Source organism: Puntigrus tetrazona, unplaced genomic scaffold, assembly GCF_018831695.1.
Source record: "Puntigrus tetrazona isolate hp1 unplaced genomic scaffold, ASM1883169v1 S000000966, whole genome shotgun sequence".
NCBI lineage: Eukaryota > Metazoa > Chordata > Actinopteri > Cypriniformes > Cyprinidae > Puntigrus > Puntigrus tetrazona.
The window spans coordinates 1-17,161 of NW_025048561.1; the positions used below are offsets into that span (position 1 = coordinate 1).

Here is a 17,161-nt window from a genome sequence, read left to right on the forward strand (position 1 = left end):
AGTAATTAAAAACAGTCAAACTCTGTTTTAAGAACAGCTACTTTAAAGGCAATTGAATTAAATAAGCAGTAAGGAAAGCAAAAGAGCTGGTCAAACTTTGACCACACTAGAGGGCCAGTGTATTAGATAAGTAGTGAAAAAACTCAAAAACTTACAGCACCTGGTATTCCTAGGCAGTCTCCCATCCAAGTACTAACTAGGCCCAACTCTGTAGCTTCTGAGATCAGGCGAGATCAGGCGTGAACAGGGTGGTATGGCCGTAAGCGAAAGCTGCTGCAAAAAGCCCCTATTTTAAGGTGAGGCACACTAAGTGCCATTATACTAGATAAGTAATGAATGAAATACAAAAAAAAAAATACTTCAAAATGAGCTACATTAAAGATAAGAGCATTAGTTAAGTAGTTAAAAACAGTCAAACTCTGTTTAAAAGAACAGCTACTTTAAAGGCAATTGAATTAAATAAGCAGTAAGGGAAAGCAAAGAGCTGGTCAAACTTTGGCCACACTAAGGGCCAGTGTATTAGATAAGTAGTGAAAAAACTCAAAAACTTACAGCACCTGGTATTCCTAGGCAGTCTCCCATCCAAGTACTAACTAGGCCCAACTCTGTAGCTTCTGAGATCAGGCGAGATCAGGCGTGAACAGGGTGGTATGGCCGTGCGAAAGCTGCTGCAAAAAGCCCCTATTTTAAGGTGAGGCACACTAAGTGCCATTATACTAGATAAGTAATGAATGAAATAAAAAAAAAAAATACTTCAAAATGAGCTACATTAAAGATAAGAGCATTAGTTAAGTAGTTAAAAACAGTCAAACTCTGTTTAAAGAACAGCTACTTTAAAGGCAATTGAATTAAATAAGCAGTAAGGAAAGCAAAGAGCTGGTCAAACTTTGACCACACTAAGGGCCAGTGTATTAGATAAGTAGTGAAAAAACTCAAAACTTACAGCACCTGGTATTCCTAGGCAGTCTCCCATCCAAGTACTAACTAGGCCCAACTCTGCTTAGCTTCTGAGATCAGGCGAGATCAGGCGTGAACAGGGTGGTATGGCGTAAGCGAAGCTGCTGCAAAAAGCCCCTATTTTAAGGTGAGGCACACTAAGTGCCATTATACTAGATAAGTAATGAATGAAATACAAAAAAATACTTCAAAATGAGCTACATTAAAGATAAGAGCATTAGTTAAGTAGTTAAAAACAGTCAAACTCTGTTTAAAGAACAGCTACTTTAAAGGCAATTGAATTAAATAAGCAGTAAGGGAAAGCAAAGAGCTGGTCAAACTTTGACCACACTAAGGGCCAGTGTATTAGATAAGTAGTGAAAAAACTCAAAAACTTACAGCACCTGGTATTCCTAGGCAGTCTCCCATCCAAGTACTAACTAGGCCCAACTCTGCTTAGCTTCTGAGATCAGACGAGATCAGGCGTGAACAGGGTGGTATGGCCGTAAGCGAAAGCTGCTGCAAAAAGCCCCCTATTTTAAGGTGAGGCACACTAAGTGCCATTATACTAGATAAGTAATGAATGAAATACAAAAAAAATACTTCAAAATGAGCTACATTAAAGATAAGAGCATTAGTTAAGTAGTTAAAAACAGTCAAACTCTGTTTAAAGTACAGCTACTTTAAAGGCAATTGAATTAAATAAGCAGTAAGGGAAAGCAAAGAGCTGGTCAAACTTTGGCCACACTAAGGGCCAGTGTATTAGATAAGTAGTGAAAAAACTCAAAAACTTACAGCACCTGGTATTCCTAGGCAGTCTCCCATCCAAGTACTAACTAGGCCCAACTCTGCTTAGCTTCTGAGATCAGACGAGATCAGGCGTGAACAGGGGTGGTATGGCCGTGGCGAAAGCTGCTGCAAAAGCCCCTATTTTAAGGTGAGGCACACTAAGTGCCATTATACTAGATAAGTAATGAATGAAATACAAAAAAAATACTTCAAAATGAGCTACATTAAAGATAAGAGCATTAGTTAAGTAGTTAAAAACAGTCAAACTCTGTTTAAAGAACAGCTACTTTAAAGGCAATTGAATTAAATAAGCAGTAAGGGAAAGCAAAGAGCTGGTCAAACTTTGGCCACACTAAGGGCCAGTTGTATTAGATAAGTAGTGAAAAACTCAAAAATTTACAGCACCTGGTATTCCTAGGCAGTCTCCCATCCAAGTACTAACCAGGCCCAACTCTGTAGCTTCTGAGATCAGGCGAGATCAGGCGTGAACAGGGTGGTATGGCCGTGTGAAAGCTGCTGCAAAAAGCCCCTATTTTAAGGTGAGGCACACTAAGTGCCATTATACTAGATAAGTAATGAATGAAATACAAAAAAAAATACTTCAAAATGAGCTACATTAAAGATAAGAGCATTAGTTAAGTAGTTAAAAACAGTCAAACTCTGTTTAAAGAACAGCTACTTTAAAGGCAATTGAATTAAATAAGCAGTAAGGAAAGCAAAGAGCTGGTCAAACTTTGACCACACTAAGGGCCAGTGTATTAGATAAGTAGTGAAAAAACTCAAAACTTACAGCACCTGGTATTCCTAGGCAGTCTCCCATCCAAGTACTAACTAGGCCCAACTCTGCTTAGCTTCTGAGATCAGGCGAGATCAGGCGTGAACAGGGTGGTATGGCCGTAAGCGAAAGCTGCTGCAAAAGCCCCTATTTTAAGGTGAGGCACACTAAGTGCCATTATACTAGATAAGTAATGAATGAAATACAAAAAAAAAAAAAATACTTCAAAATGAGCTACATTAAAGATAAGAGCATTAGTTAAGTAGTTAAAAACAGTCAAACTCTGTTTAAAGTACAGCTACTTTAAAGGCAATTGAATTAAATAAGCAGTAAGGAAAGCAAAGAGCTGGTCAAACTTTGGCCACACTAAGGCCAGTTGTATTAGATAAGTAGTGAAAAAACTCAAAAACTTACAGCACCTGGTATTCCTAGGCAGTCTCCCATCCAAGTACTAACCAGGCCCAACTCTGCTTAGCTTCTGAGATCAGACGAGATCAGGCGTGAACAGGGTGGTATGGCCGTAAGCGAAAGCTGCTGCAAAAAGCCCCCTATTTTAAGGTGAGGCACACTAAGTGCCATTATACTAGATAAGTAATGAATGAAATACAAAAAAAAAAAATACTTCAAAATGAGCTACATTAAAGATAAGAGCATTAGTTAAGTAGTTAAAAACAGTCAAACTCTGTTTAAAGAACAGCTACTTTAAAGGCAATTGAATTAAATAAGCAGTAAAGGGAAAGCAAAGAGCTGGTCAAACTTTGGCCACACTAAGGGCCAGTGTATTAGATAAGTAGTGAAAAAACTCAAAAACTTACAGCACCTGGTATTCCTAGGCAGTCTCCCATCCAAGTACTAACTAGGCCCAACTCTGCTTAGCTTCTGAGATCAGGCGAGATCAGGCGTGAACAGGGTGGTATGGCCGTAGCGAAAGCTGCTGCAAAAAGCCCCTATTTTAAGGTGAGGCACACTAAGTGCCATTATACTAGATAAGTAATGAATGAAATACAAAAAAAAATACTTCAAAATGAGCTACATTAAAGATAAGAGCATTAGTTAAGTAGTTAAAAACAGTCAAACTCTGTTTAAAGAACAGCTACTTTAAAGGCAATTGAATTAAATAAGCAGTAAGGGAAAGCAAAGAGCTGGTCAAACTTTGACCACACTAAGGGCCAGTGTATTAGATAAGTAGTGAAAAAACTCAAAAACTTACAGCACCTGGTATTCCTAGGCAGTCTCCCATCCAAGTACTAACTAGGCCCAACTCTGCTTAGCTTCTGAGATCAGACGAGATCAGGCGTGAACAGGGTGGTATGGCCGTAAGCTAAAGCTGCTGCAAAAAGCCCCGTATTTTAAGGTGTGGCACATTAAGTGCCATTATACTAGATAAGTAATGAATGAAATAAAAAAAAATACTTCAAAATGAGCTACATTAAAGATAAGAGCATTAGTTAAGTAGTTAAAAACAGTCAAACTCTGTTTAAAGTACAGCTACTTTAAAGGCAATTGAATTAAATAAGCAGTAAGGGAAAGCAAAGAGCTGGTCAAACTTTGACCACACTAAGGGCCAGTGTATTAGATAAGTAGTGAAAAAACTCAAAAACTTACAGCACCTGGTATTCCTAGGCAGTCTCCCATCCAAGTACTAACTAGGCCCAACTCTGCTTAGCTTCTGAGATCTGAGATCAGGCGTGAACAGGGTGGTATGGCCGTAAGCTAAAGCTGCTGCAAAAGCCCCTATTTTAAGGTGAGGCACACTAAGTGCCATTATACTAGATAAGTAATGAATGAAATACAAAAAAAAAAATACTTCAAAATGAGCTACATTAAAGATAAGAGCATTAGTTAAGTAGTTAAAAACAGTCAAACTCTGTTTAAAGTACAGCTACTTTAAAGGCAATTGAATTAAATAAGCAGTAAGGGAAAGCAAAGAGCTGGTCAAACTTTGGCCACACTAAGGGCCGTTGTATTAGATAAGTAGTGAAAAAACTCAAATTTACAGCACCTGGTATTCCTAGGCAGTCTCCCATCCAAGTACTAAGCAGGCCCAACTCTGCTTAGCTTCTGAGATCAGACGAGATCAGGCGTGAACAGGGTGGTATGGCCGTAAGAAAGCTGCTGCAAAAGCCCCTATTTTAAGGTGAGGCACACTAAGTGCCATTATACTAGATAAGTAATGAATGAAATACAAAAAAAAATACTTCAAAATGAGCTACATTAAAGATAAGAGCATTAGTTAAGTAGTTAAAAACAGTCAAACTCTGTTTAAAGAACAGCTACTTTAAAGGCAATTGAATTAAATAAGCAGTAAGGAAAGCAAAGAGCTGGTCAAACTTTGACCACACACTAGGGCCAGTGTATTAGATAAGTAGTGAAAAAACTCAAAAACTTACAGCACCTGGTATTCCTAGGCAGTCTCCCATCCAAGTACTAACTAGGCCCAACTCTGCTTAGCTTCTGAGATCAGGCGAGATCAGGCGTGAACAGGGTGGTATGGCCGTAAGCGAAAGCTGCTGCAAAAAGCCCCTATTTTAAGGTGAGGCACACTAAGTGCCATTATACTAGATAAGTAATGAATGAAATACAAAAAAAAAAAAAACTTCAAAATGAGCTACATTAAAGATAAGAGCATTAGTTAAGTAGTTAAAAACAGTCAAACTCTGTTTAAAGAACAGCTACTTTAAAGGCAATTGAATTAAATAAGCAGTAAGGAAAGCAAAGAGCTGGTCAAACTTTGACCACACTAAGGGCCAGTGTATTAGATAAGTAGTGAAAAAACTCAAAACTTACAGCACCTGGTTTTCCTAGGCAGTCTCCCATCCAAGTACTAACTAGGGCCAACTCTGCTTAGCTTCTGAGATCAGACGAGATCAGGCGTGAACAGGGTGGTATGGCCGTAAGCGAAAGCTGCTGCAAAAAGCCCCCTATTTTAAGGTGAGGCACACTAAGTGCCATTATACTAGATAAGTAATGAATGAAATACAAAAAAAAATACTTCAAAATGAGCTACATTAAAGATAAGAGCATTAGTTAAGTAGTTAAAAACAGTCAAACTCTGTTTAAAGTACAGCTACTTTAAAGGCAATTGAATTAAATAAGCAGTAAGGGAAAGCAAAGAGCTGGTCAAACTTTGGCCACACTAAGGGCCGTTGTATTAGATAAGTAGTGAAAAAACTCAAATTTACAGCACCTGGTATTCCTAGGCAGTCTCCCATCCAAGTACTAACCAGGCCCAACTCTGCTTAGCTTCTGAGATCAGACGAGATCAGGCGTGAACAGGGTGGTATGGCCGTAAGCGAAAGCTGCTGCAAAAGCCCCTATTTTAAGGTGAGGCACACAACAAGTGCCATTATACTAGATAAGTAATGAATGAAATACAAAAAAAAATACTTCAAAATGAGCTACATTAAAGATAAGAGCATTAGTTAAGTAGTTAAAAACAGTCAAACTCTGTTTAAAGAACAGCTACTTTAAAGGCAATTGAATTAAATAAGCAGTAAGGGAAAGCAAAGAGCTGGTCAAACTTTGGCCACACTAAGGGCCAGTGTATTAGATAAGTAGTGAAAAAACTCAAAACTCACAGCACCTGGTATTCCTAGGCAGTCTCCCATCCAAGTACTAACTAGGCCCAACTCTGCTTAGCTTCTGAGATCAGGCGAGATCAGGCGTGAACAGGGTGGTATGGCCGTAAGTTAAAGCTGCTGCAAAAGCCCCTATTTTAAGGTGAGGCACACTAAGTGCCATTATACTAGATAAGTAATGAATGAAATACAAAAAAAAAAATACTTCAAAATGAGCTACATTAAAGATAAGAGCATTAGTTAAGTAGTTAAAAACAGTCAAACTCTGTTTAAAGTACAGCTACTTTAAAGGCAATTGAATTAAATAAGCAGTAAGGGAAAGCAAAGAGCTGGTCAAACTTTGGCCACACTAAGGGCCGTTGTATTAGATAAGTAGTGAAAAAACTCAAAAATTTACAGCACCTGGTATTCCTAGGCAGTCTCCCATCCAAGTACTAACCAGGCCCAACTCTGCTTAGCTTCTGAGATCAGACGACATCAGGCGTGAACAGGGTGGTATGGCCGTAAGCGAAAGCTGCTGCAAAAAGGCCCCTATTTTAAGGTGAGGCACACTAAGTGCCATTATACTAGATAAGTAATGAATGAAATACAAAAAAAAAATACTTCAAAATGAGCTACATTAAAGATAAGAGCATTAGTTAAGTAGTTAAAAACAGTCAAACTCTGTTTAAAGAACAGCTACTTTAAAGGCAATTGAATTAAATAAGCAGTAAGGGAAAGCAAAGAGCTGGTCAAACTTTGACCACACTATGGGCCAGTGTATTAGATAAGTAGTATTAGAAGTAGTGAAAAAACTCAAAACTTACAGCACCTGGTATTCCTAGGCAGTCTCCCATCCAAGTACTAACTAGGCCCAACTCTGCTTAGCTTCTGAGATCAGACGAGATCAGGCGTGAACAGGGTGGTATGGCCGTAAGCGAAAGCTGCTGCAAAAAGCCCCCTATTTTAAGGTGAGGCACACTAAGTGCCATTATACTAGATAAGTAATGAATGAAATACAAAAAAAAAAAAAAAACTTCAAAATGAGCTACATTAAAGATAAGAGCATTAGTTAAGTAGTTAAAAACAGTCAAACTCTGTTTAAAGAACAGCTACTTTAAAGGCAATTGAATTAAATAAGCAGTAAGGGAAAGCAAAGAGCTGGTCAAACTTTGACCACACTAAGGGCCAGTGTATTAGATAAGTAGTGAAAAAACTCAAAACTTACAGCACCTGGTATTCCTAGGCAGTCTCCCATCCAAGTACTAACTAGGCCCAACTCTGCTTAGCTTCTGAGATCAGACGAGATCAGGCGTGAACAGGGTGGTATGGCCGTAAGCTAAAGCTGCTGCAAAAAGCCCCCTATTTTAAGGTGAGGCACACTAAGTGCCATTATACTAGATAAGTAATGAATGAAATACAAAAAAAAAAAAACTTCAAAATGAGCTACATTAAAGATAAGAGCATTAGTTAAGTAGTTAAAAACAGTCAAACTCTGTTTAAAGTACAGCTACTTTAAAGGCAATTGAATTAAATAAGCAGTAAGGGAAAGCAAAGAGCTGGACAAACTTTGGCCACACTAAGGGCCGTTGTATTAGATAAGTAGTGAAAAAACTCAAAAATTTACAGCACCTGGTATTCCTAGGCAGTCTCCCATCCAAGTACTAACCAGGCCCAACTCTGCTTAGCTTCTGAGATCAGACGACATCAGGCGTGAACAGGGTGGTATGGCCGTAAGCAAAAGCTGCTGCAAAAAGGCCCCTATTTTAAGGTGAGGCACACTAAGTGCCATTATACTAGATAAGTAATGAATGAAATACAAAAAAAAAAAAAAAACTTCAAAATGAGCTACATTAAAGATAAGAGCATTAGTTAAGTAGTTAAAAACAGTCAAACTCTGTTTAAAGAACAGCTACTTTAAAGGCAATTGAATTAAATAAGCAGTAAGGGAAAGCAAAGAGCTGGTCAAACTTTGACCACACTAAAGGCCAGTGTATTAGATAAGTAGTGAAAAAACTCAAAAACTTACAGCACCTGGTATTCCTAGGCAGTCTCCCATCCAAGTACTAACTAGGCCCAACTCTAGCTTCTGAGATCAGGCGAGATCAGGCGTGAACAGGGTGGTATGGCCGTAAGCTAAAGCTGCTGCAAAAAGCCCCCTATTTTAAGGTGAGGCACACTAAGTGCCATTATACTAGATAAGTAATGAATGAAATACAAAAAAAAAAAATACTTCAAAATGAGCTACATTAAAGATAAGAGCATTAGTTAAGTAGTTAAAAACAGTCAAACTCTGTTTAAAGTACAGCTACTTTAAAGGCAATTGAATTAAATAAGCAGTAAGGAAAGCAAAGAGCTGGTCAAACTTTGGCCACACTAAGAACGTTGTATTAGATAAGTAGTGAAAAAACTCAAAAATTTACAGCACCTGGTATTCCTAGGCAGTCTCCCATTCAAGTACTAACCAGGCCCAACTCTGCTTAGCTTCTGAGATCAGACGACATCAGGCGTGAACAGGGTGGTATGGCCGTAAGCGAAAGCTGCTGCAAAAAGCCCCCTATTTTAAGGTGAGGCACACTAAGTGCCATTATACTAGATAAGTAATGAATGAAATACAAAATACAAAAAAATACTTCAAAATGAGCTACATTAAAGATAAGAGCATTAGTTAAGTAGTTAAAAACAGTCAAACTCTGTTTAAAGAACAGCTACTTTAAAGGCAATTGAATTAAATAAGCAGTAAGGGAAAGTAAAGAGCTGGTCAAACTTTGACCACACTAAGGGCCAGTGTATTAGATGAGTAGTGAAAAAACTCAAAAACTTACAGCACCTGGTATTCCTAGGCAGTCTCCCATCCAAGTACTAACTAGGCCCAACTCTGCTTAGCTTCTGAGATCAGACGAGATCAGGCGTGAACAGGGTGGTATGGCCGTAAGCTAAAGCTGCTGCAAAAAGGCCCCTATTTTAAGGTGAGGCACACTAAGTGCCATTATACTAGATAAGTAATGAATGAAATACAAAAAAAAAATACTTCAAAATGAGCTACATTAAAAATAAGAGCATTAGTTAAGTAGTTAAAAACAGTCAAACTCTGTTTAAAGAACAGCTACTTTAAAGGCAATTGAATTAAATAAGCAGTAAGGGAAAGCAAAGAGCTGGTCAAACTTTGACCACACTATGGGCCAGTGTATTAGATAAGTAGTGAAAAAACTCAAAACTTACAGCACCTGGTATTCCTAGGCAGTCTCCCATCCAAGTACTAACTAGGCCCAACTCTGCTTAGCTTCTGAGATCAGGCGAGATCAGGCGTGAACAGGGTGGTATGGCCGTAAGCAAAGCTGCTGCAAAAAGCCCCTATTTTAAGGTGAGGCACACTAAGTGCCATTATACTAGATAAGTAATAAATGAAATACAAAAAAAAAAAAAATACTTCAAAATGAGCTACATTAAAGATAAGAGCATTAGTTAAGTAGTTAAAAACAGTCAAACTCTGTTTAAAGAACAGCTACTTTAAAGGCAATTGAAATAAATAAGCAGTAAGGAAAGCAAAGAGCTGGTCAAACTTTGACCACACTAAGGGCCAGTGTATTAGATAAGTAGTGAAAAAACTCAAAAACTTACAGCACCTGGTATTCCTAGGCAGTCTCCCATCCAAGTACTAACTAGGCCCAACTCTGCTTAGCTTCTGAGATCAGGCGTGATCAGGCGTGAACAGGGTGGTATGGCCGTAAGCTAAAGCTGCTGCAAAAAGCCCCCTATTTTAAGGTGAGGCACACTAAGTGCCATTATACTAGATAAGTAATGAATGAAATACAAAAAAAAATACTTCAAAATGAGCTACATTAAAGATAAGAGCATTAGTTAAGTAGTTAAAAACAGTCAAACTCTGTTTAAAGTACAGCTACTTTAAAGGCAATTGAATTAAATAAGCAGTAAGGGAAAGCAAAGAGCTGGTCAAACTTTGGCCACACTAAGGGCCGTTGTATTAGATAAGTAGTGAAAAAACTCAAAATTTACAGCACCTGGTATTCCTAGGCAGTCTCCCATCCAAGTACTAACCAGGCCCAACTCTGCTTAGCTTCTGAGATCAGACGAGATCAGGCGTGAACAGGGTGGTATGGCCGTAAGCGAAAGCTGCTGCAAAAAGGCCCCTATTTTAAGGTGAGGCACACTAAGTGCCATTATACTAGATAAGTAATGAATGAAATACAAAAAAAAAAAAATACTTCAAAATGAGCTACATTAAAGATAAGAGCATTAGTTAAGTAGTTAAAAACAGTCAAACTCTGTTTAAAGTACAGCTACTTTAAAGGCAATTGAATTAAATAAGCAGTAAGGGAAAGCCAGGAGCTGGTCAAACTTTGGCCACACTAAGGGCCAGTGTATTAGATAAGTAGTGAAAAAACTCAAAAGCTTACAGCACCTGGTATTCCTAGGCAGTCTCCCATCCAAGTACTAACTAGGCCCAACTCTGCTTAGCTTCTGAGATCAGACGAGATCAGGTGTGAACAGGGTGGTATGGCCGTAAGCGAAAGCTGCTGCAAAAAGCCCCCTATTTTAAGGTGAGGCACACTAAGTGCCATTATACTAGATAAGTAATGAATGAAATACAAAAAAAAAAAAATACTTCAAAATGAGCTACATTAAAGATAAGAGCATTAGTTAAGTAATTAAAAACAGTCAAACTCTGTTTAAAGAACATCTACTTTAAAGGCAATTGAATTAAATAAGCAGTAAGGGAAAGCAAAGAGCTGGTCAAACTTTGACCACACTAAAGGCCAGTGTATTAGATAAGTAGTGAAAAAACTCAAAAACTTACAGCACCTGGTATTCCTAGGCAGTCTCCCATCCAAGTACTAACTAGGCCCAACTCTGCTTAGCTTCTGAGATCAGACGAGATCAGGCGTGAACAGGGTGGTATGGCCGTAAGTGAAAGCTGCTGCAAAAAGCCCCCTATTTTAAGGTGAGGCACACTAAGTGCCATTATACTAGATAAGTAATGAATGAAATACAAAAAAAAAAAAAAATACTTCAAAATGAGCTACATTAAAGATAAGAGCATTAGTTAAGTAGTTAAAAACAGTCAAACTCTGTTTAAAGAACAGCTACTTTAAAGGCAATTGAATTAAATAAGCAGTAAGGGAAAGCAAAGAGCTGGTCAAACTTTGACCACACTAAGGGCCAGTGTATTAGATAAGTAGTGAAAAAACTCAAAACTTACAGCACCTGGTATTCCTAGGCAGTCTCCCATCCAAGTACTAACTAGGCCCAACTCTGCTTAGCTTCTGAGATCAGACGAGATCAGGCGTGAACAGGGTGGTATGGCCGTAAGTGAAAGCTGCTGCAAAAGCCCCTATTTTAAGGTGAGGCACACTAAGTGCCATTATACTAGATAAGTAATGAATGAAATACAAAAAAAAAAAAAACTTCAAAATGAGCTACATTAAAGATAAGAGCATTAGTTAAGTAGTTAAAAACAGTCAAACTCTGTTTAAAGAACAGCTACTTTAAAGGCAATTGAATTAAATAAGCAGTAAGGAAAGCAAAGAGCTGGTCAAACTTTGACCACACTAAGGGCCAGTGTATTAGATAAGTAGTGAAAAAACTCAAAAACTTACAGCACCTGGTATTCCTAGGCAGTCTCCCATCCAAGTACTAACTAGGCCCAACTCTGCTTAGCTTCTGAGATCAGACAAGATCAGGCGTGAACAGGGTGGTATGGCCGTAAGCTAAAGCTGCTGCAAAAAGCCCCCTATTTTAAGGTGAGGCACACTAAGTGCCATTATACTAGATAAGTAATGAATGAAATACAAAAAAAAAAAAACTTCAAAATGAGCTACATTAAAGATAAGAGCATTAGTTAAGTAGTTAAAAACAGTCAAACTCTGTTTAAAGAACAGCTACTTTAAAGGCAATTGAATTAAATAAGCAGTAAGGGAAAGCAAAGAGCTGGTCAAACTTTGACCACACTAAGGGCCAGTGTATTAGATAAGTAGTGAAAAAACTCAAAAACTTACAGCACCTGGTATTCCTAGGCAGTCTCCCATCCAAGTACTAACTAGGCCCAACTCTGCTTAGCTTCTGAGATCAGGCGAGATCAGGCATGAACAGGGTGGTATGGCCGTAAGCTAAAGCTGCTGCAAAAGCCCCTATTTTAAGGTGAGGCACACTAAGTGCCATTATACTAGATAAGTAATGAATGAAATACAAAAAAAAATACTTCAAAATGAGCTACATTAAAGATAAGAGCATTAGTTAAGTAGTTAAAAACAGTCAAACTCTGTTTAAAGAACAGCTACTTTAAAGGCAATTGAATTAAATAAGCAGTAAGGGAAAGCAAAGAGCTGGTCAAACTTTGACCACACTAAGGGCCAGTGTATTAGATAAGTAGTGAAAAAACTCAAAATCTTACAGCACCTGGTATTCCTAGGCAGTCTCCCATCCAAGTACTAACTAGGCCCAACTCTGCTTAGCTTCTGAGATCAGACGAGATCAGGCGTGAACAGGGTGGTATGGCCGTAAGCTAAAGCTGCTGCAAAAAGCCCCTATTTTAAGGTGAGGCACACTAAGTGCCATTATACTAGATAAGTAATGAATGAAATACAAAAAAAAAAAAATACTTCAAAATGAGCTACATTAAAGATAAGAGCATTAGTTAAGTAGTTAAAAACAGTCAAACTCTGTTTAAAGAACAGCTACTTTAAAGGCAATTGAATTAAATAAGCAGTAAGGAAAGCAAAGAGCTGGTCAAACTTTGACCACACTAAGGGCCAGTGTATTAGATAAGTAGTGAAAAAACTCAAAACTTACAGCACCTGGTATTCCTAGGCAGTCTCCCATCAAGTACTAACTAGGCCCAACTCTGCTTAGCTTCTGAGATCAGACGAGATCAGGCGTGAACAGGGTGGTATGGCCGTAAGCGAAAGCTGCTGCAAAAAGCCCCCTATTTTAAGGTGAGGCACACTAAGTGCCATTATACTAGATAAGTAATGAATGAAATACAAAAAAAAATACTTCAAAATGAGCTACATTAAAGATAAGAGCATTAGTTAAGTAGTTAAAAACAGTCAAACTCTGTTTAAAGAACAGCTACTTTAAAGGCAATTGAATTAAATAAGCAGTAAGGAAAGCAAAGAGCTGGTCAAACTTTGACCACACTAAGGGCCAGTGTATTAGATAAGTAGTGAAAAAACTCAAAAATTTACAGCACCTGGTATTCCTAGGCAGTCTCCCATCCAAGTACTAACTAGGCCCAACTCTGCTTAGCTTCTGAGATCAGACAGGTATCTGGCGTGAACAGGGTGGTACGGCCGTAAGCAAAAGCTGCTGCAAAAAGCCCCCTATTTTAAGGTGAGGCACACTAAGTGCCATTATACTAGATAAGTAATGAATGAAATACAAAAAAAAAAATACTTCAAAATGAGCTACATTAAAGATAAGAGCATTAGTTAAGTAGTTAAAAACAGTCAAACTCTGTTTAAAGAACAGCTACTTTAAAGGCAATTGAATTAAATAAGCAGTAAGGGAAAGCAAAGAGCTGGTCAAACTTTGACCACACTAAGGGCCAGTGTATTAGATAAGTAGTGAAAAAACTCAAAAACCTACAGCACCTGGTATTCCTAGGCAGTCTCCCATCCAAGTACTAACTAGGCCCAACTCTGCTTAGCTTCTGAGATCAGTCGAGATCAGGCGTGAAAGGGTGGTATGGCCGTAAGCTAAAGCTGCTGCAAAAAGCCCCTATTTTAAGGTGAGGCACACTAAGTGCCATTATACTAGATAAGTAATGAATGAAATACAAAAAAAAAAAAATACTTCAAAATGAGCTACATTAAAGATAAGAGCATTAGTTAAGTAGTTAAAAACAGTCAAACTCTGTTTAAAGAACAGCTACTTTAAAGGCAATTGAATTAAATAAGCAGTAAGGAAAGCAAAGAGCTGGTCAAACTTTGACCACACTAAGGGCCAGTGTATTAGATAAGTAGTGAAAAAACTCAAAAACTTACAGCACCTGGTATTCCGAGGCAGTCTCCCATCCAAGTACTAACCAGGCCCAACTTTGCTTAGCTTCTGAGATCAGGCGTGAACAGGGTGGTATGGCCGTAAGCTAACGAAGCTGCAAAAAGCCCCCTATTTTAAGGTGAGGCACACTAAGTGCCATTATACTAGATAAGTAATGAATGAAATACAAAAAAAAAAAAAAACTTCAAAATGAGCTACATTAAAGATAAGAGCATTAGTTAAGTAGTTAAAAACAGTCAAACTCTGTTTAAAGAACAGCTACTTTAAAGGCAATTGAATTAAATAAGCAGTAAGGGAAAGCAAAGAGCTGGTCAAACTTTGACCACACTAAGGGCCAGTGTATTAGATAAGTAGTGAAAAAACTCAAAAACCTACAGCACCTGGTATTCCTAGGCAGTCTCCCATCCAAGTACTAACTAGGCCCAACTCTGCTTAGCTTCTGAGATCAGTCGAGATCAGGCGTGAAAAGGGTGGTATGGCCGTAAGCGAAAGCTGCTGCAAAAAGCCCCCTATTTTAAGGTGAGGCACACTAAGTGCCATTATACTAGATAAGTAATGAATGAAATAAAAAAAAAAATACTTCAAAATGAGCTACATTAAAGATAAGAGCATTAGTTAAGTAGTTAAAAACAGTCAAACTCTGTTTAAAGAACAGCTACTTTAAAGGCAATTGAATTAAATAAGCAGTAAGGGAAAGCAAAGAGCTGGTCAAACTTTGACCACACTAAGGGCCAGTGTATTAGATAAGTAATGAAAAAACTCAAAAACTTACAGCACCTGGTATTCCTAGGCAGTCTCCCATCCAAGTACTAACTAGGCCCAACTCTGCTTAGCTTCTGAAATCAGACGAGATCAGGCGTGAACAGGGTGGTATGGCCGTAAGCTAAAGCTGCTGCAAAAAGCCCCCTATTTTAAGGTGAGGCAAACTAAGAGTCATTATACTAGATAAGTAAATGAATGAAATACAAAAAAAAAAAACTTCAAAATGAGCTACATTAAAGATAAGAGCATTAGTTAAGTAGTTAGAAACAGTCAGACTCTGTTTAAAGAACAGCTACTTTAAAGGCAATTGAATTAAATAAGCAGTGAGGGAAAGCAAAGAGCTGGTCAAACTTTGACCACACTAAGGGCCAGTGTATTAGATAAGTAGTGAAAAAACTCAAAAACTTACAGCACCTGCAATTCCTAGGCAGTCTCCCATTCAAGTACTAACTAGGCCCAACTCTGCTTAGCTTCTGAAATCAGACGAGATCAGGCGTGAACAGGTGGTATGGCCGTAAGCTAAAGCTGCTGCAAAAAGCCCCCTATTTTAAGGTGAGGCAAACTAAGAGCCATTATACTAGATAAGTAAATGAATGAAATACAAAAAAAAAAAAAAATACTTCAAAATGAGCTACATTAAAGATAAGAGCATTAGTTAAGTAGTTAGAAACAGTCAGACTCTGTTTAAAGAACAGCTACTTTAAAGGCAATTGAATTAAATAAGCAGTGAGGGAAAGCAAAGAGCTGGTCAAACTTTGACCACACTAAGGGCCAGTGTATTAGATAAGTAGTGAAAAAACTCAAAAACTTACAGCACCTGCAATTCCTAGGCAGTCTCCCATTCAAGTACTAACTAGGCCCAACTCTGCTTAGCTTCTGAAATCAGACGAGATCAGGCGTGAACAGGGTGGTATGGCCGTAAGCTAAAGCTGCTGCAAAAAGGCCCCTATTTTAAGGTGAGGCAAACTAAGAGCCATTATACTAGATAAGTAAATGAATGAAATACAAAAAAAAAAAAAAACTTCAAAATGAGCTACATTAAAGATAAGAGCATTAGTTAAGTAGTTAGAAACAGTCAGACTCTGTTTAAAGAACAGCTACTTTAAAGGCAATTGAATTAAATAAGCAGTGAGGGAAAGCAAAGAGCTGGTCAAACTTTGACCACACTAAGGGCCAGTGTATTAGATAAGTAGTGAAAAAACTCAAAAACTTACAGCACCTGCAATTCCTAGGCAGTCTCCCATTCAAGTACTAACTAGGCCCAACTCTGCTTAGCTTCTGAGATCAGGCGAGATCAGGCGTGAACAGGGTGGTATGGCCATAAGCGAAAGCTGCTGCAAAAAGCCCCTATTTTAAGGTGAGGCACACTAAGTGCCATTTTACTAGATAAGTAATGAATGAAATACCAAAAAAAAATACTTCAAAATGAGCTACATTAAAGATAAGAGCATTAGTTAAGTAGTTAAAAACAGTCAAACTCTGTTTAAAGAACAGCTACTTTAAAGGCAATTGAATTAAATAAGCAGTAAGGGAAAGCAAAGAGCTGGTCAAACTTTGACCACACTAAGGGCCAGTGTATTAGATAAGTAGTGAAAAAACTCAAAACTTACTTACAGCACCTGGTATTCCTAGGCAGTCTCCCATCCAAGTACTAACTAGGCCCAACTCTGCTTAGCTTCTGAGATCAGACGAGATCTGGCGTGAACAGGGGTGAATACGGCCGTAAGCGAAAGCTGCTGCAAAAAGCCCCCTATTTTAAGGTGAGGCACACTAAGTGCCATTATACTAGATAAGTAATGAATGAAATACAAAAAAAAAATACTTCAAAATGAGCTACATTAAAGATAAGAGCATTAGTTAAGTAGTTAAAAACAGTCAAACTCTGTTTAAAGAACAGCTACTTTAAAGGTGTGGTATGATGACCAATTACTGTGTCAATAACCAAAAGAAGGGGCCATGAGGTGACTTTAAAGAATCAAATACATTTTTATTAAAGACAAGTCAAACATGTTAAAACATATCACATACCCTTTTGGATGTAAATGCCCACAAAATAAAGAAAAAAGAAATAAAAGAAAACTGGCCCTAGGTGGCCGCAGGTTGCCTAGGAAAGTGAAAGAAGGGCCTAGAAGCCAAAGTGTTCTCACAGCAGCCAAGCTCACAGCAATCACACTGCAAACCTACAGAAGAAACAGAAATACAGTGACCAAACCACCACACAATCCCAGCCACCTTACCACTGTCATCCACACTGTGAGGGCAACCCGATAACCACCGCCGGCTAAACAAAACACAATTAACAGTGGGCAATACAAGGTACAGG

The 17,161-nt window shown here is 38.3% G+C and overlaps 12 non-coding genes and 30 pseudogenes across 12 annotated transcripts; all 42 read right to left on the reverse strand.

Annotated features, from left to right (window-relative positions):
* Positions 1–148: 148 nt before the first annotated feature.
* Positions 149–265, reverse strand: LOC122336658 (annotated as a pseudogene).
* Positions 266–545: 280 nt separating this feature from the next.
* LOC122336715 lies at positions 546–662 on the reverse strand (annotated as a pseudogene).
* A 274-nt stretch (positions 663–936) lies between these two features.
* Positions 937–1,054, reverse strand: LOC122336651 (annotated as a pseudogene).
* A 274-nt stretch (positions 1,055–1,328) lies between these two features.
* Positions 1,329–1,447, reverse strand: LOC122336631. The gene has a single exon (XR_006249345.1). It is a non-coding gene; the product is annotated as a 5S ribosomal RNA (ribosomal RNA).
* A 277-nt stretch (positions 1,448–1,724) lies between these two features.
* Positions 1,725–1,844, reverse strand: LOC122336697 (annotated as a pseudogene).
* A 274-nt stretch (positions 1,845–2,118) lies between these two features.
* Positions 2,119–2,235, reverse strand: LOC122336709 (annotated as a pseudogene).
* A 273-nt stretch (positions 2,236–2,508) lies between these two features.
* Positions 2,509–2,627, reverse strand: LOC122336734 (annotated as a pseudogene).
* Positions 2,628–2,907: 280 nt separating this feature from the next.
* On the reverse strand, positions 2,908–3,026 carry LOC122336590. Its single transcript, XR_006249341.1, has one exon. It is a non-coding gene; the product is annotated as a 5S ribosomal RNA (ribosomal RNA).
* Positions 3,027–3,308: 282 nt separating this feature from the next.
* LOC122336640 lies at positions 3,309–3,427 on the reverse strand (annotated as a pseudogene).
* A 276-nt stretch (positions 3,428–3,703) lies between these two features.
* On the reverse strand, positions 3,704–3,822 carry LOC122336643. The gene has a single exon (XR_006249346.1). It is a non-coding gene; the product is annotated as a 5S ribosomal RNA (ribosomal RNA).
* Positions 3,823–4,098: 276 nt separating this feature from the next.
* Positions 4,099–4,214, reverse strand: LOC122336624 (annotated as a pseudogene).
* Positions 4,215–4,490: 276 nt separating this feature from the next.
* On the reverse strand, positions 4,491–4,609 carry LOC122336733 (annotated as a pseudogene).
* A 274-nt stretch (positions 4,610–4,883) lies between these two features.
* On the reverse strand, positions 4,884–5,002 carry LOC122336735 (annotated as a pseudogene).
* A 278-nt stretch (positions 5,003–5,280) lies between these two features.
* On the reverse strand, positions 5,281–5,399 carry LOC122336613 (annotated as a pseudogene).
* A 276-nt stretch (positions 5,400–5,675) lies between these two features.
* On the reverse strand, positions 5,676–5,794 carry LOC122336608. The gene has a single exon (XR_006249343.1). It is a non-coding gene; the product is annotated as a 5S ribosomal RNA (ribosomal RNA).
* A 277-nt stretch (positions 5,795–6,071) lies between these two features.
* Positions 6,072–6,190, reverse strand: LOC122336610 (annotated as a pseudogene).
* Positions 6,191–6,468: 278 nt separating this feature from the next.
* On the reverse strand, positions 6,469–6,587 carry LOC122336619 (annotated as a pseudogene).
* Positions 6,588–6,877: 290 nt separating this feature from the next.
* On the reverse strand, positions 6,878–6,996 carry LOC122336654. The gene has a single exon (XR_006249349.1). It is a non-coding gene; the product is annotated as a 5S ribosomal RNA (ribosomal RNA).
* Positions 6,997–7,278: 282 nt separating this feature from the next.
* LOC122336666 lies at positions 7,279–7,397 on the reverse strand. The gene has a single exon (XR_006249350.1). It is a non-coding gene; the product is annotated as a 5S ribosomal RNA (ribosomal RNA).
* Positions 7,398–7,677: 280 nt separating this feature from the next.
* On the reverse strand, positions 7,678–7,796 carry LOC122336621 (annotated as a pseudogene).
* A 283-nt stretch (positions 7,797–8,079) lies between these two features.
* On the reverse strand, positions 8,080–8,194 carry LOC122336703 (annotated as a pseudogene).
* A 279-nt stretch (positions 8,195–8,473) lies between these two features.
* LOC122336625 lies at positions 8,474–8,592 on the reverse strand (annotated as a pseudogene).
* A 283-nt stretch (positions 8,593–8,875) lies between these two features.
* On the reverse strand, positions 8,876–8,994 carry LOC122336678. The gene has a single exon (XR_006249351.1). It is a non-coding gene; the product is annotated as a 5S ribosomal RNA (ribosomal RNA).
* A 278-nt stretch (positions 8,995–9,272) lies between these two features.
* On the reverse strand, positions 9,273–9,391 carry LOC122336736 (annotated as a pseudogene).
* Positions 9,392–9,671: 280 nt separating this feature from the next.
* On the reverse strand, positions 9,672–9,790 carry LOC122336612 (annotated as a pseudogene).
* A 277-nt stretch (positions 9,791–10,067) lies between these two features.
* On the reverse strand, positions 10,068–10,186 carry LOC122336620. Its single transcript, XR_006249344.1, has one exon. It is a non-coding gene; the product is annotated as a 5S ribosomal RNA (ribosomal RNA).
* A 282-nt stretch (positions 10,187–10,468) lies between these two features.
* On the reverse strand, positions 10,469–10,587 carry LOC122336707. The gene has a single exon (XR_006249354.1). It is a non-coding gene; the product is annotated as a 5S ribosomal RNA (ribosomal RNA).
* A 282-nt stretch (positions 10,588–10,869) lies between these two features.
* Positions 10,870–10,988, reverse strand: LOC122336731. The gene has a single exon (XR_006249364.1). It is a non-coding gene; the product is annotated as a 5S ribosomal RNA (ribosomal RNA).
* Positions 10,989–11,271: 283 nt separating this feature from the next.
* LOC122336743 lies at positions 11,272–11,390 on the reverse strand. Its single transcript, XR_006249365.1, has one exon. It is a non-coding gene; the product is annotated as a 5S ribosomal RNA (ribosomal RNA).
* Positions 11,391–11,668: 278 nt separating this feature from the next.
* On the reverse strand, positions 11,669–11,787 carry LOC122336609 (annotated as a pseudogene).
* Positions 11,788–12,067: 280 nt separating this feature from the next.
* On the reverse strand, positions 12,068–12,186 carry LOC122336615 (annotated as a pseudogene).
* Positions 12,187–12,462: 276 nt separating this feature from the next.
* On the reverse strand, positions 12,463–12,581 carry LOC122336729. Its single transcript, XR_006249363.1, has one exon. It is a non-coding gene; the product is annotated as a 5S ribosomal RNA (ribosomal RNA).
* A 279-nt stretch (positions 12,582–12,860) lies between these two features.
* LOC122336614 lies at positions 12,861–12,978 on the reverse strand (annotated as a pseudogene).
* Positions 12,979–13,255: 277 nt separating this feature from the next.
* Positions 13,256–13,375, reverse strand: LOC122336700 (annotated as a pseudogene).
* Positions 13,376–13,655: 280 nt separating this feature from the next.
* On the reverse strand, positions 13,656–13,773 carry LOC122336639 (annotated as a pseudogene).
* Positions 13,774–14,053: 280 nt separating this feature from the next.
* LOC122336694 lies at positions 14,054–14,162 on the reverse strand (annotated as a pseudogene).
* A 282-nt stretch (positions 14,163–14,444) lies between these two features.
* Positions 14,445–14,563, reverse strand: LOC122336623 (annotated as a pseudogene).
* Positions 14,564–14,841: 278 nt separating this feature from the next.
* On the reverse strand, positions 14,842–14,960 carry LOC122336732 (annotated as a pseudogene).
* Positions 14,961–15,240: 280 nt separating this feature from the next.
* Positions 15,241–15,358, reverse strand: LOC122336690 (annotated as a pseudogene).
* A 285-nt stretch (positions 15,359–15,643) lies between these two features.
* On the reverse strand, positions 15,644–15,762 carry LOC122336626 (annotated as a pseudogene).
* Positions 15,763–16,045: 283 nt separating this feature from the next.
* On the reverse strand, positions 16,046–16,164 carry LOC122336633 (annotated as a pseudogene).
* A 281-nt stretch (positions 16,165–16,445) lies between these two features.
* Positions 16,446–16,566, reverse strand: LOC122336704 (annotated as a pseudogene).
* Positions 16,567–17,161: the final 595 nt, after the last annotated feature.